This window comes from Ambystoma mexicanum, chromosome 2p (genome assembly GCF_040938575.1).
Source record: "Ambystoma mexicanum isolate Mex_15411 chromosome 2p, UKY_AmexF1_1, whole genome shotgun sequence".
NCBI classification, from domain to species: Eukaryota; Metazoa; Chordata; class Amphibia; order Caudata; family Ambystomatidae; genus Ambystoma; species Ambystoma mexicanum.
Genome location: NC_090923.1, coordinates 162,049,309 through 162,060,584, shown reverse-complemented (window position 1 = coordinate 162,060,584; position 11,276 = coordinate 162,049,309).

The following is an 11,276-nucleotide window of genomic DNA, read 5'->3' as shown; positions in this document are numbered from 1 at the left end:
TAAATGGAGGAGAGCACCGAATGAGGAATGAAAAAGAAGAGCAGAGGCGGTAGAGAGCAGGAATGATAAAGAAGAGCAGAGGTGGTAGAGAGCCAGAATGGGATAGAAGAGCAGAGGTGGTAGAGAGCAGAGCATAAGTGGAGATGAATGAGAGAATGGAGGTGCAGGAGGGATAGACACAGCAATGGAGAAGGAGGATTAGAGAGTGAGGAGGAGGAGATGTAAAAGAGAGGGAGAAAATAGGAGGAGGTGAAGAAGGGACACAGAGGGTTGGAAGATATGGAGAGAGAGAAAAGCACAGGAGGGGTTAGACAAAGAAAGGAGTGGATGTGGGAAAATAAATAAAGAGAAGAACAAAGAAAGTGATATAAAGAGAGAGAAGGTTCAAGGAGGATATCGACGAGAAAGAAGCTGAGGTGGGTGAACAACTAAAGAGTGGAATAGAGAAGGTGAAGGAGGAAAAGAGAGAACAACAGCATGGCACAGTGGCAAGGAGGCAAGTAGGAGATAGAGAGCCAAGTAGTGCAAGGGAATGGAAAAGAACAGCGAGGAGGAAAGGAAGAATGGCGAGAGGAGATGCAAGGAGGAGAAAAGAAGGGAGGGGAGGTGTCAATGCGGCTGAGCAAGAGTCCCAAATCTCTTAACCGTGGCCAGAATCGTACAGGGGTGGAGAGATGTCAGGTTACAGCTGAAGGCCTGGAAGAGCCACCAGCGGGACCTGGTCACCACAGAACAGAGGGGAAAGGATCCTGGTAAGCCAAAGGTCCCACACAATTGAATAATTCTGAAGGCTAGATGACCCATGGCACCGCAGGTAGTGGCACCAGGTATTATATAAATCCAGGTGGATAAGCACAACATCCTGACAAGTCGAACCCAAGCCGAAAAAGACTCAACACCAAGCGAAGCCTGAATTGTGGGGCACTATTAACCCAAGAGACTATGAATGACTCTTTTTCCCACCAAAAAGAGAATGCTTTGGTGGCGGGAAGGAAGCACTGAGGACACTGGTCCTAAGAAAAACCTGACCAGATTATACTCACTTTTAGAATCCTACCCCATGGCTAAATTAAACCTAAGCCACTATTTTCTGTTATTCCAAATAAAAGAAGTTGTCCTACGATTTTCACTTTGAGATGTCTGCCGATCCCTCACGCATGTTCTACACTGCTCTGGACCACTAGAGGATGCTCTCCCTACTTGGCTTAACTGAATCAGGGCCAATTTACAGGGTCTGTATGGACTTATAACCCCTTGAGCCAGAGAAGATGTGATTCCAACTTGTGAAGTGAAAGCTGGTCACATGTTGGTAGAGAGTTTGTTTGTTTGTTTGTTTATTTGTTTTTTAATGCGCACCAAACCCTTAGGTAGCTGGGCGCAGCAGAAACAAGGATACTTGAAGCTTGGTTACAACATAGAAAAGATACAGTAAATACATTAGTAGTTTACCGGAGTACAGAGGGTGCAGAGTAACATACATAGTCAGGTGCAGTGGTACTTAGGTACAGCCTAGCATACATAGTCCAGTACATAGGTTGGTGTGGTAGAGCAATCAAGAATTAGAGGTAATTTACTCGTAACCAGTTTAGCATGTTACGTCTGAAACTGAGATATGGCTGTTCAGATCTGAGGGCTATGGGTGGTGCGTTCCAAGATTGTGCCGCTTTAACTGGGAAGCTGGCTCCGTCAAATCTGGTTAGTTTAAATCTGGGAATTACTAAACACTGGGAGTTAGCTGATCTGGCTGGAAGGGTCAAGGTCCTCCTGATCATTCTCTCTGAGAGATATGGGGGTGCAGTATTGTTCAGGTATTTAAATGTGAGAGATACAGTTTTGAGAAGGATCCTGTCTCTGATTTTTAGCCAGTGGTGGTCTCTTCTGATGTTAGAGATGTGCTCTCTACTAGGTATGTTCAGCGCTGCTCTTAATGCGTTATTGTGAAGTGTTTGAATTTTATCTAGTTTCAATATTATTAGTGCGTTGGCGAGCGTGATGCAACTGGCTTTAGATAGGAATGGTCTGCAAGCCCTAATAAGTTTGCAGGTATGTGCTGTCAATGATGCCATGGAGTTGACTTGTTTTTTTAAAGTTAGAGAGGAGTCGATGTAGAAACCTAGGGTTACGTTTTTTTAGATTAGCCTTAGAGCCCAGAATCATGATCTCGGTTTTGTTGTCATTCAGGCAGAGGTCATGTGATGCCATCCATGCCTGAATGAGGAGGTATATCCTGTTTACCAAGGCCGTGTCCTTGTCAAAATTGCCCGAAAGGGGAATGAGGATCTGGGTGTCATCTGCATAATTAGTGTAGGTGACACCCAGTCTGTCCAATTTGTCAAATAGGGGCTTGGTAAAGATGTGATACATTGTCGGTGAGATGCATGATCCCTGTGGAACACCACAGGTGATTTGGATCGGGTCTGCAGATACTGAAGGAGAGAAGACTCTCATCGTACGATTAGCTAGGAAGGACTGGACCCAAGCTCTGGCATCACTTGAGAAATGGGCAGCTGACGTCAGGTGTTTGCATAAAACTGCGTTAATCCATCAGATCAAAGGCCACTGATAACTCGATGAGGAGTAGCATAGCTGTTTTGCCTTTGACCTTAAGCTCTTCAATTTGAGTCTTTAAATCAATTAATGCCATCTTCGTGCCATGATGTGGTCGGAATCCGGATTGGCAAGAACCTAGTAAATGGTTAGCTTCAAGGTGTTTCTGAATTTGGAGATAAGTACTCTGTCAATTATTTTAAGAAGGAAAGGGACTGTGGTGATGAATCTGTAGTTAGTCAGGATAGAGGAGTCTAGGGCCTGTTTCTTCAGCAGTGGTAAAACCCAGGAATCTTTGAGGTTGTTAGGTACCGTGTTAGTCTTGAAAGTGGCATTAATTAATTTTGAAATTAATGGTGCTAGGTCTCTAGCTGCGTCCTTAATTAGTTGAGCTGGGCAGTTGTCGCCCTGACAGTTGGAAGGCTTCAGGGACAGTCTGACTTTCAGTTTCTAGGATGGAGATTTTAGTGAAGCTGAAAGGTATGCCGTTACTAGGAGTTTCAATCAGTGAGGTAGGTTGCGACTCACTGGAGAGCAGAGATGCTTTTTTGTTAGCTATTTTAGTGTGGAGGGTTGCAATTTTGTTGGTGAGGGCATTCTGTTTGCTCATGCACCATTGCTTATCCTTGGGGACATTGTCTGTGGGTGGGATAGGGTTTTCCATTTCACCAAGGATGGTAAATAGGTCCTTAGTGTTGGAGCTAGCCTCGGATATTCTGGCCCTCATTACAAGACAGGCGTTAAGGGTTTAACGGCGCCGTCAGCGCCGTTAACCCTTAACGCCTGATTCACACTTTAACACCTGCTTTTTGCAGGCGTTAAAGTCCAAGGCGCTAAGCGCCCTTGGTGCTAATTAGGGCACCGTAATATACGGTGCCGTAATTAGCGCCTTCCCCATCCCCATTATGCCCTATGGGGCAAAAATGGGAATGGGGAAGGGCAAATGGTGAATGGGGAATTACCGCCCCACTCACCTTGGAATGGGGCGGTAATTCCGCCATCCACCATGGTGGAATCCGGCATGGACCATGGTGCTAATAGCACCATGGTCCACCGCCTGACTTGTAATGAGGGCCCCTGTCCTTGAATGTATTCTTTTTGGTGAGAATTATTTCTTTTTTGCACATATTGGCAAAGGTGGTTAACTAGACTTTATTCTCGCCCGTAGGGGAGTGTCGCCATACGGCTTGGAGTTTTCTTTTTTGCAGTCTTAATTCTTTAGGATGGGGTGTGAACCAGGCATTGAGGTGGGCCTTTTGTTTACTTTTGCGTAATTTGAGAGGCGCGATGATGTCAAGGGCCTTGGTCATGTTATTGTTGAAGGTCTCTGCTAGTAGATTAGGGTCAGAGTTACTGGTTAAGGAGTTGAGGGAAGGGAGTAGGTGAGGAAGAAATGTGTCATCTGTTATGTCTTTTTTGCTTCTGGTAAGGAGGGGGGGTGCCATAACTGTAATTTTTAGCTTATGTAGTTCTAAAGTAGAGGAGAAGCTAATTAGGTGGTGGTCAGTCCATGTTTGTGAGACTATTTCAGTGATAGCGATAGTACAATTCAAGTCGGCAACCCAATCAAGGGTTCTCCCTTTGATGTGGGTAGGGGCAAGAACTTTTTGGGTGAGACCATATTCGGTCAGAATAGCTGCTACTGTTTTGTGAGTGCTTAACTCACACGCTATCCACCTGGTCAAAGTATCAAACACCTACAAATAGCACAAGATGCGCACAATTTTAGATGCTTAATTCTTTGAAATGCTTGAGTCACCTTATCCACAAAGGTGACATGTGTATTCTTCTGGAGGCCTTGGTAATGTAATTGAATGTAATATAAGCAGTGCATTTATTTATTTATTATTTATTATCTATTTATTTACTTAAATAGTGCAGGGAACCTTCGGGCATCAGGGAGCACATAGACACGAAGGATATTTATTAGACGGGACTGAACATTTATGTGGTAGTCTCAGGAGAATGCTAGGTGGTGCTAGTTATCCCCTTTAAATAGTAACATTTTCAAGTGGGGTGGAAGCTGTCGATATTTTTTTCCAGCAGGAGTTTGCTTGGATGCCTATTCCAGATCTGTGCCGCCTTAGTTGGGAAAGCTTGACCAAATTCTCTGGCATTTCTGAATCTGAGCGATTTAATTATTCCCAAATTGGCCAATCTTAGCGCCTGGTTGGGGACGTAAGGGAACGTGCGGGTCTTTAGATAATTTGGGGCCTGACCATAAAGACACTTATGGACGATTTTGGCTGCTTTTAAGTGGATCCGGGCCACAATAGGCAGCCAGTGTAGTGATTCTCTCCCTGTGGAGATATGGTCCCTTCTCGGGATGCCCTTAATGATTCTAACTGCATCGTTTTAGAGAGTTTGCAAACGCTGGGTATATTTTTTCTTAGCCCCTATCAGCAGGGAATTGCAGTAGTCAATACGTGATAAAATGATGGCTCTGCCAATCGACACACAGTTCTCTTCTGAGATTAGTGGTTTAATATTCCTCATCAATGTTAAATAGTAGTTGCATTTTTTCACAGTGTAAGAGGTCTGTGCCTCCGTATTGATGTCTGCGTTAAAGAATACCCCAAGGGTCTTAATTTTGTCTGCCACTGTAATGACAGAGTCTTTAATGCTAATCTGGCGGTATTCATGACCCAGCTGAGCTCTTACCCCAGTACTCGCAAACAGTAGCAATTCGGTCTTAGTTTCATTATGCGTTGCCAATGCTCCACCGTGAAATTCTCCATTACTTCGAGAATGGTAGTCAGGTTCTTGCTATCCTTCTCATAGTCTCCAACAATTTTCAAAATTAGTTGTTTGTCATCTGCATAGTTGGTAAACGAAGCAAGTCACACAGTGGTCTGATGTACAGATTAAATAGGGTTGGTGAGACACATGCCCCCTGTCGGACTCCACACCAAATGGGGACTGACTGAGAGGAGACACCATCCCAACAGATGGAGGGTTGCCTTTTGGATAAGAAGGATCTGAACTAATTTATGGCAAGGGACTCGCACGTCCCTACCTTCCAAAACATATCTATGAGGAGTTTGTGATGTAACAGATCCAACGCATCAGAGAAGGACCAATAGTCCATTATTTCCCTCATCTGTTAGTTCCTACATTTTGACTGTAGGTCTAACAGGGCCAACTCTGTGCTCTAATGTGCCCTAAAGCCTGATTGTTTATGATGGAGTATATGCTCTGTCTCCAAAAGACCCTGGAGGCATAGAGCCCTTCTGCCACTACTGGTAAGACAAGGGGGTGGAGGGGCAAATGGTGGGACAGTGGGAGAGGAGGATTGCAAAACCTGTGGTGTTGATAAGTATACGTGGCAAGTACTCTGTTCCAGTTTGCCAATCTGCTTTCTATGGATTAGGCAGAGAAACCTGGGTGTCTGTTATCCATAGGATAGGGAAGAGCCCAAGATCTGATAGACTACATAGCTTTGAGCCTGGTTAGCTGTGGATGTGGTAGAGAGAATAGAGCTAAGGAGGAGAGTTTAGTCATGGTTTGGTTGGTAGTGATGTGCTAATGGTTAGACCTGTGGTGGCCGTCTATGGAGCGTGTGTGTGTAGTGTAAGTTGGTAGGAGATCTTAGAGGGGAGTTTCTTGGTCAGGGGAAGGGGGAGTAAACCTTACAAGGCAAAATACCCTGCAACCCTGCACTTCCACCACTGTTCTCTCACAGACAGGTCTCATTTCAATGGCTCTCATTGCCACTGTCAGTTCCTCACTCTCTCTCTCTCAAAAAGATACTTAGTATTCGGTGGCTTCGCCGATGGAAATCATATTGAAGTAATTTATTTTGAAATTATTACTTGGAAAATACTTCGAAAAATAAATGGGATTGTGGGTTAAGGGGTAAAAAGGAGGTGGACAGGGGCTTGGTTAGGGGCAGTAGTAAAGGGGAAAGAAGGGCATTGTGGGAACCCACAAACCTAAAAATAAATCAAGTAGAATTTTGCAGTAATCGCTTCATCTGGAAACTCCACTCAATTACCATAAGGCTACTTGCCAAGGGTTATGGGAAGCAAGAACCTTGGGTTCAGAGAAAGGGCTTCTTGAAATTGCACTGCCACAGTCACCCATTTCGACTTCCTTAGTGTGCTGGTTGGCGGGCTGAGGGATGCTTCAAACCTCACTTTAGCTTGCTCAGGTTCTGAACTCAGTGGCCCGCAAGAGCGCAGCCTGTTTTGGGCAGGTAAGAACGCATTAGCCATATGTTCGTCAGCCAGTATGGGCTTGTTCCGCCTAGGGGTCTACCCTGCTGTCTCTAAGAAGTCCCAACACTCTTCTCACACATTCCGAAAATGACGTTACCACTCCGCCAACTCACCAGGTTTTGAGGCGGCACCAGGACTATAGTATGAGAGTGATGCTGCAACCCGGGCCGGGGATGCTTCACAAATAAATGAGGAGCGGAATACCCAGACGATCATTAACCAAAGAAATGATGCAATGGGCTGTGCTCTTCAATATATTGGCTTCAAGCACCCATGTGGGGGCCAGGGGCTCATTTCCCTGTCATGAGTCCTTAAGGATAATATCATTTTGTAAGCCATAAAAAGATAGGCATGCAATGGATAGAGGCTTGGACATGCAACATGCATGGCAGTAGCTCTTATCACTACTGTCTTGATTTTGAAATCATACACAGAAGAGTCACACATGACCCTACTATGACTTGCACATGCACTTGGCCCTATTTCATTCAGATGTAGGGGGATGCTTTTAGGAGTGTTCTATACGTTTTCTTATATTATATGCATTGTCTGTTGAGGAAGTGTCTGCCCACATCCTCAGCAAGCCCTCTGTACTGCAGAGGAGGTGAGCAGCCACTTTTTCATCCAGTCCGTTTTAAGTGGCTTTAAAGTTGTGAACGGACATCTTGTTAGCTAATGATCAATGTGCTTTTAAAATGGAAGAAATGGCCCCCTGATTTGCCCAATTAAGAAACAACATGGGCCAAAAGGCTTTCTTGTAAATGATGTGCAGCTTTTTACCACCTGATCTAACAGAGGTGTGATAGTTCCTAAGTCACAGATCAGCCATGATGTTATGATTTACGACCCCTCCCAGGGCTCGTGCAGTGTCACGTGTTGCTGACGCATGTGATACTTCTAATAAAAGGGACGCCCGTTATCAACCGAACTCCCGTCTCCTCTGATCCATTGTATGAAGACAAACAGGAGGGGTGCAGGCCTAACCTGGCCACATAACAATGGCGACGAGGTACTCAATGAATCGCGTGCAGCCCAGCCGTGCTGGATCATGCTGCTGCGAGCGTCCGCAGTGCAGAGCTCACAGATCCTGCTAGATCTTCTTACCCGACAACCGCTGGCACCGCCCGCGAGGCCCCGTGGGACATGCCCACCACTGAAGTCGCCCGTGCGGTCCTGCAGGAGGACTTACAGCGTGACATCCCAGTGCTGTCAAGGGCGGTCCTGATGACCCGAGGACCGCGCACGCCGCTGGAGACATGGAGCATGTGGGGCCATGAAGGATATGTGGCACAGGGTCCCCTGCTACTGCATTGTCGTGGTGGATAGAAGACTCCTGTTTGGCAGTTATGGTGGGTGGAGTGGCAGGCCACAGCTGCATTATGTGAATATACATCCGTCTGGGGGAGTGAGAGAACACAGCCTCTGCTGCTGCATAGGTAACCGTGTTTCCAAGAAGGAAAGGGCTGTGCAGCTCCTACTGCCGCTGCAGTAAGTTGGTGCATACACACCTGGAGGGGGGAATGGCTGTGTTGCGGCCCGGTCCACGCTACAGTATTTGAGTGATCTACCACCTGGGGGGGGCGTGGTGATGGCACCGTCCCGACTGTCGCATTCAGGCATCCGAAGCTCCCACCTGGAGGGAGAGGATATGGAGTGAGCCCTGCTGCTGCGCTGGTGTGAGCAACACCCCAGCAGCATGCTGGCAACCTCGCCACGCCCCTCAGCCAAGGTGATACGTGTGTGGCCAGGTGGAATGGAGGACGCAACCCCTCATCCACAATAACGCAGGGTCCGCTACCTGCTGGGGCGCCTGCCGCTGGGATCCTGAATGTGGTGCGTTCAGGCCACTGCCTGCTGGCTCTTCCATCAACAGAAACTCAGCACTCTCAGCAGCATTGGTGTATCCGGGTGCAGCTTTACCTCCTAGCGGAGTGGGGGGCCATCCCCCAGGAATTAATGATCTTCAGCCGATGTGGCCCCCATTGTTCCCAGGTGCGGTTTTGCCGCCTATCAAATGTGCCGCCAACTCTCCTGGAGTAATAAAATGGAGATATTTCCTCACCACGTGACTGTGCTGATCCTTGATGCTACGTGTCACCAGCACGTGTCAGCAGCGCGTCATGACCTAAGCTCCCCACAGACAATGGTGCGTGGGATGTTATACTTGTTGCCTGCATCCCCACAAGTGCTTTCAGAGGACTCGGCAAGGATATACATGTGTTGCTATGGGCCCGCATGTCATCATGTGCTTAAAGTGGTGCCAGTAATTATATGTGCGTGAAGCTGTGATCCCGCAGGTTATCGGCATGCTCAAAATGGCTCCAGTAACAGACCTTGGTGGGTTTATAGTGACAATTTCGAAAACAAAAATTTCGAAAGTCAAAATATCGAAAAAAAATATCGAAAAAAAAGTCGAATTTTTTTTATTACGTTTTTTATTCGAAATGGGGGGTTCCCCCAACCCCCCTTTTTTAACTTTTTTTTTGTTTTACCCATTTTTTTTTATTCCCGGACCCCAAAATAAATATATAACTAAAAAAAACATTTTTTTTTCGATATTATTGTTTTGACATTATTGTCTTTTTAATTTTTTTTTTCTCGAAATTATGACTGACCACCACAATGGTGTTGTCCGCTAGTTGGCGTTCTCTCCTCCCTTATTTAATAAAGATTCCCTTATGATGTGTTTGCCAACCTATGACCAACTGCCTGACTAAATTATGTCTAAATTGTATGTGAGTAACAGAACAGTTTGTAACGTAGGTGTTTTGTGTTGTGTCGCTTGCTGAATAATGTTGTTTTAACATAATACCCTTGCTATGGGATGTTATGATTTACGTCCCCCCCAGGGCTTGTGCGGTGTCACTTATTGCTGACACGTATGACACCATGTGATGCTTCTAATAAAAGGGACGCATGGCTTCCCGTGCGCCAGTTATCAACTGAACACCTGGCTCCTGTCATTCATTCCATGAAGTCAAGCAGGAGGGGTGCCGGCCTAACCCGGCCCCATTACAAATATGATTCATTTACAAAAGTACAGTATTTATTTTACTTTTCAAGGCTCCTGTTACTCTTGATAGTACTAACGCTGAGACCACCCACTGGCAGGCCGCATATTATCCAGCTGCACAGGCCCAAGTAACGCTCTTGGAGCACTCATTCAACCCAACTTAACATTCTGAAGGAAGGAAGGGGGGAGGGAGGAGAAGGAAGGGAGATAATAAGGAAGGAGGGAGGGATGGGTGAGGGAAGGAACGAGGGAGGAGGAAGGCAGAAAGTTAAGGGAGGGAGGGATGCAGTTAAGGAAGGAAGGGAGGCAGGTGCGGGAGAGAGAAGGAGGGGGAGCCAATAAGGAAGAAAGGATGTCAGGAATGAATAGAGGGAGGAAGGAAGGAAGAAAGAAAGAAAGGGAGGGGGAGTTGGAAAGAAGGAAGGAGGAAGGAGGCATAAAGACAAGAAACAAAAAGCAAATAAAACAAGCCTTGGCAATGCCAATAGTTTGGGCTTTGTGTAGGCCCGAGAAAGGCACAGCTGTAGTGGTATTAACTGCCCATTGATAGTAACAGGTGCAAAATAGTGCAAAATACTGGCAGTACCTGGGCATCTAATAGCAGTGGCTGGCAAAAACATTATGCTTATACACAAGCCAAAACTGTTGGTTTAGCCAATGCTTGTTTTTAACAGCAGAGTGAAGAACACACAGAGTGCTTCCATATCAAGTAGTTGAAGGTAGGTCTGGTAAGACATTTATATTACAAAAATAGTTTGTTTATAACTCCAATTGAGTCATTAACTCTTAGAAAATTGATTTGAAAAAAAAACCCTGGCAGGCACTTCGAGTGCAACGTTTGATGGTAAGGCTATATGAAAGCAAGCTCAAAGAGTTTCCAAGAGGAGGTGTTTTGGGGAGGAGGGGCAGGAATGGGTGGGAAAGGCCATAGGGAGTAGGATGGCCATGGGCAATCAATGGGTGGGCAAATAGCCAAACAACACCTAGAGACTGTTTCCCCTCCTCAGATGCCATTCCAGCCTATCAGTACTCTAATGCAATCGTTTTAGCTTATAGGTGCCGCAGACAACACCTAATAGCCCAAACTACAAATGGTAAATATGAAAACAAATATAAAAAAAAATGCATGACTATATAGATCTAAAGAATGGCGGAACCAAAGATTAAAAACAGCTAAAGGATCAGGGAATTAAAAGACTAAGTAAACGTGTTAATGTATGTAAAATAATAACATGTCATGCTGTGAGCTGTTCGGCTCAATTCCTTGTAGGATATCTTCACAAATGGCAATATGTTCCTCACTTCATATGAAGATATGAGTTCTCGCAGACAACAGATTCTTATTAATTAGCCTGAAAATTGGTTGTCAGAGTTAGTCACAGTTTTTTTGGTCTGGGAAAAGTGCTGGTAAAAGTGGCAGTAATTCCTTGACCAGCAAACTACAAGTTTGCAGGTTGCGGGTATCTGATTTATCTCCAGCCAAGAGCTTGAGGTAATTT